Here is a 5,000-nt window from a genome sequence, read left to right as displayed (position 1 = left end):
TTACAACTGTGCGAGCTTTGCAAGGAAGCCTGACTGTCAATCAAATTGACACACCCTGGCTGCCGGACAATTTGTACGGTAAGTGCGTCGCCCTGTAAATTGCCGTCGAAAACTGGAGGATAAAACGGTCCAAAGCCACAGAGCTGTAATCTCGTCTTCGCTGTAAAGCGGAATAACGCATCCTGAAACACTTAAGGAGGTACGAAATAGCTCCTCCTTTTTTCAAACAAATAAACGTATTCTGTTTTTAGATACAGTTAGGGTAATCATCTCACATCACATTTTCTTCCAAAATACCGTTACCATGCATGGAAAGGATATAAGGCACTTCTTTGAGCCTTAAAATCAAGATATAATGTCTTTTTTGAAATAACGGGACGGTGAAGTCTTCCCATTCAGCGTCACCAGATAATGTTAGAAATAATCTCTAAAATATTTAAAATTCAAGTGATATCAGAGGAAATAACCATTTTTGACATCTCTGTGGTTTAACATAAAGGAATGCTAGAGATCTTTTAGCAGCAATGTATGCTGGTATAATAAATACCTATACATTCTGTTGTAAGATCAAACGACCATAGGTTATTTATAATCGAGCGAACTCAGGCACGCAATCTCGAGATTCATTGCGCGATAGCCCCGAGATGCATTGCAAGACTAATGTTGCTCTCGCTCGCTGTGCTCGCTCGAGCAATTAATTTTATTGCATGACAGCAAACAGTGAAATCGTACAAAAACGCAAAGCAAACAGCTTGTATGACTTCACAGTACCGAAAGAATGCGTAAACCCCACAAAGAACAAAACAAGTGCTGCAAACGAGAGATTGTACCGTATTTATTCACGATTCTACAGCCACCTTTGACAGGAGAAATGTGTAAACAAACGCTCACCAATCCACTCGGTCAATTCGCGTCGTAAAAATCGCAGATTCGACCTCCTCAGCCATTTTCGAAGTGACTAAAAACAGTTAAAACGAATTATCATTCGATGTATTTTGTCCTTCCTTTTCATTGGCAAATAACTGCCTACAAATAAGCGTTTTGCTGCAAATAATATTCTGCTCATGCGCAATTGAAATCACGCTGTTGTGATAAAAGAATGATTCGACATCTTTAGTTGATCGAAAGAACAGTGAGAATAATAAGAAAGGAACAGAATCTCAACGTATTTCGAAAGTATCTCAAGAAAATAAAGGTAGATGACGAGTCACTCGTGTCATCGACGCGAAGGACAAGTTGGCGAATGCATATGTACTGAAAAGATTTTATGCTGAAGCCAGAAAAAAGAATGGCGAGCTTTACACCAAAGCTTTGTTGATGCCTAGAGTTATTGAACGTTTGACTGTAAGTACAAATCTGACAAATCACGATATTTTGCTCAACCTCGTCCAATAATTGTTAAGTATTTCGCAAGGAACACTCGCACTGTCAATAATAGGGATCTTAAGCACGCAACGTTTTTTAAGAACGTTTCGCATGCCCGGACAGTAGTATCTTCCAGATTTTAAACTAATATCTCTAATGGAGGAAAGATACTTAGCAATATAAAGGAGATAGTGACAAGACAACTTAAAATGGGAAACAGCTTACTTCCGGTTGCCGTCCGCGGCTCAAAAACCGTCGTCGGATGCTTGAACTCCGTGATGTTTCAACTCGCCAATAGTGACGTCACAGTAATGTTACCTAGTTTCCATTCCTCCCATTTCTATAGGCGGCCATTTCGGAAACGTTTTCGTGAGTTCCTCGGATAGTTCCGTACTCTTAGTTATGTTTCTGCTTTATGTGCTCAGACTGGACAATTTCTTTGTAATTTTGAGTTGAATGGTTGTTTTGGTCTTCGTACACTTTTAAAAGACAAAAAGAAAAAATACCAACATTTTGGTTCCTTTGACCTTTAAGTGTCAAGTCGTTCTAGCGCTGGAGCACTAATTGGGGGGGGGGGGGACACTGTAACTGAAATTAACAATGAAAGCAAATCAAATGTTGGAAGGTATGTTGAAGACCGTTTGCCCACCCCGGCAAGCAACATCGTTCAACATCGTTAAACAAAATCGAAGAGATGTTGATGTTGTTGCCCGGGCCTTAAGAAAGATTTGTGAGCTGACGTTTCCAGTTTTCGCCCTTTATCAGGGCGAATACATTTCAATCGCTCTAGCTGACGAAGTGATAACGCTCAAAACGTCAGCTCGGAATCTTTCTCACGGAGATTAATTAACCTTTATTAGCCAAGATTTCTTAAATTAAAATACCTTTGCAACAGGCAGATTTGCATCAACATCATTTACATTTAGAAAAAAATTTCGCTCGTTGTAACCGGGTTTCTTAATTTGCCGTTCAACGATTTGACTCGAAAACTTTTTTTCGCATTGCGAGACAAGTAACTCGCTGAAAACGATATCTCGAAGATTTTGATAATTCCAACCTGCACAAGGAATGTAGCAAGGTTCCACCTGTACTTTATCCGAGCTCTTACACGCTGCTGGAGTGAAATAAACGGTTCCAGGAGCGACGCAATCACGCCTTCGTGTCCGACGGGCGGTAAGGCCACAGGCTTCACAAGGAGTCCATGGTGTCCAAGCGGTGTAAATGGATTTTACTTGTACGAAAAAGATAACAATTATTGCATGAGGCTGGATAAATAAGGAAAAAGTTATGCAGCAGTCGTGGCTCAGTTGGCTAGTGCGCGGCTTTCGGAGCGTGAGGTCCCCGGTTCGATCCTCGGTGTCTTAAACGTCTGTTTCGACTTTCCTCTGATCTGTGTAGCTATAGCTTTAAATACCCGTAAAAGGGAGCACTGACAGAGGGAGGGGGGTAAAGGGCTCACCGCCGGCTTCCATTGATACCAGCCACTGCCGACGTTAAATAAAGTTACTTTACCTTTACCTTTTACCTTTAGACTGTTATCCGACTAGGCTAAAGACATTCAACTTGACACTCTTACTGACACGAAATGTTTCGTTTAGATAATTACGCGATATACTAAACACTTACCTCCTTGGCAACTTTGATATACAGTGAGATAGTTATCTCCTGTTTTGCATCCAAAATCTTTACTTAACGCATTCTTTATTTCGCAACTACTGGTTCGACAGAACCTGTTTATGCGAGAGTACTCTATACCAGAATCACATGTTTGGTTATTGCTGGAACTAGCACAGAACTCTGTCGAGGATTCCAACCGACCGTAAAACGGTTTCCTGTGAAATACCAACTGTTTGTCGCTGGGGCAACTGATACGAGCCAAGTCTCCGTCGCAAAAATTTAATTCAAAAACTGCAAGAAATAAGGTACATCCAACATGAGATGACCAAATCAAAGACAAATCAAAGAGCTAGTCATCAAATCAAACAAATCGATTAAATCCATTTTTCAGGCTTTTTTGCAATTAAGTAGCTTCCTCCCTTTACTACAATGAAAAATTCGCACGTGAAATCAGTCCATGTATGACAACTGATAAATTTCGTTATAAAGTGTAAAAGCAGATGGACTGCTTCTTCGGCGACGCACTTGTGTCTGGTGTCGATTTCTGTGTCAAGTGTTTTAGGTCCCAAGTACAAACGTACGGCTATGCCCCTAAGGGCGTTGGCGTAGAAGCATCACTACAAAATACCCTCACTTATTTGAATGGTAAAAACCTGTAATACAATACACGGCTGAGCCGCATACTTGAGGTAGATAAAATTTATTTCAGCGATCTGCTTATACCATAGGGGATAAAGCCAGGAGTTAAAGCCTGCGTCAGCCTCAAGTCTAAATGCTGTGGAAAGGGGTATTGTTTTCCCTCAGGGTGTCACGTTTATTTCAAAGGATAAAATCAATTCATCCGTACTATTAAAGGGTGGCATAATTTCGTCTCCTTGATTTTTTTAATATATGAAAATTGCGCAATCGGATTCGACTCCTGCTGTGAGATTTGAACAAATGATTCATGACATAAAAATGGAGGTTACGGTAATTAAGTTTTAATCAGCTTACCAAGGCTACACGTGTATTGAATTTGGAGTATCTTGGCAACCCCAGGGCATGGATCTTTAAAGGTCTCGTTGGAAACCATAAAAGTGCAGTTTGAGCGCATCTGGCATCTTTCGTAAACTTGCGCATTATTGTGGTCCGCCAAATCAGTGGACGATAGACAGGAACCACCATTGGGTCCATTACTGTCGCAAACGTTATAACTTCCTTGATCACGTCCGTAGAGTGTTTTGTAAACGTTGATGAATGATCCATTGGGACATGAAATATTGACCATCATAGACTCACAAAATGTTATGTTGTAGACTAAAAAAGAAAGTGAGAAAACATGACAATGTCTGAGCAGGTTTGTGCACCTATCCGTGTAAACCTTGAAGAGGGGGTGAAGGAGATTCCAGACAAGGAGTCGAGACGGGACTGTGATCGCTACAAGGGCCATAGGATAGGAAGGGTTGTGCTTGAGACCCTGTATAGTGGTGCTTAAACGCGCTGTCGACGAATTCACTTTCTGGAACATCTTTAATTGAAATGGTCTTATGTTTTTATTTCATTTCGTTTCCTAACGTTGCCTTTCGTTTATTTTTCTCCTGCCAAAAAAGCTCAGTCAGAATACTAAAGGTCCTTGTTGCATGTTGGCGCTTCAGTAATCTTTTGTAAACTTTGACTGAAAATGGTAGTAATAATAATAATAATAATAATAATAGTAATAATAATAATAATAATAATAACGGTATTTTAAAGTTACAGTGAATTGCAATTTATAAAACTAATTTAAATTAAAATATACACAAATAAAAAGAATACCTATACTATATAATAATTATATAAGAGAAAGTCTGTGAGCAACGTCTAAGAATAGAAACACAGCCTAGTTTAATGTATAAACAGAAAACGATCTAAAAACTAAAACATCTAAGGCAGTTCATAGGAGTCCCTACACATTGTTGGAAAAAAAAGCTTAGTTTGAAGAGTTAGCTCTCTCGAGTAGAGAGGCAAAAAGAAAATAACTAAGCTGTGTGCACGGTGAT

General features: G+C 39.7%; 1 pseudogene; it reads right to left on the bottom strand.

Annotated features, from left to right (window-relative positions):
- The window catches only part of LOC138019472 (polycystin family receptor for egg jelly-like), a 40,243-nt pseudogene that overhangs the window by 29,718 nt on the left and 5,525 nt on the right, over positions 1 to 5,000 (bottom strand).

The sequence above is a fragment of the Montipora capricornis genome, chromosome 10 (genome assembly GCF_036669925.1).
Source record: "Montipora capricornis isolate CH-2021 chromosome 10, ASM3666992v2, whole genome shotgun sequence".
Lineage (NCBI taxonomy): Eukaryota > Metazoa > Cnidaria > Anthozoa > Scleractinia > Acroporidae > Montipora > Montipora capricornis.
The sequence above is the reverse complement of the archived record's forward strand: the minus strand, read 5'-3'. Positions and strand labels throughout refer to the sequence as shown.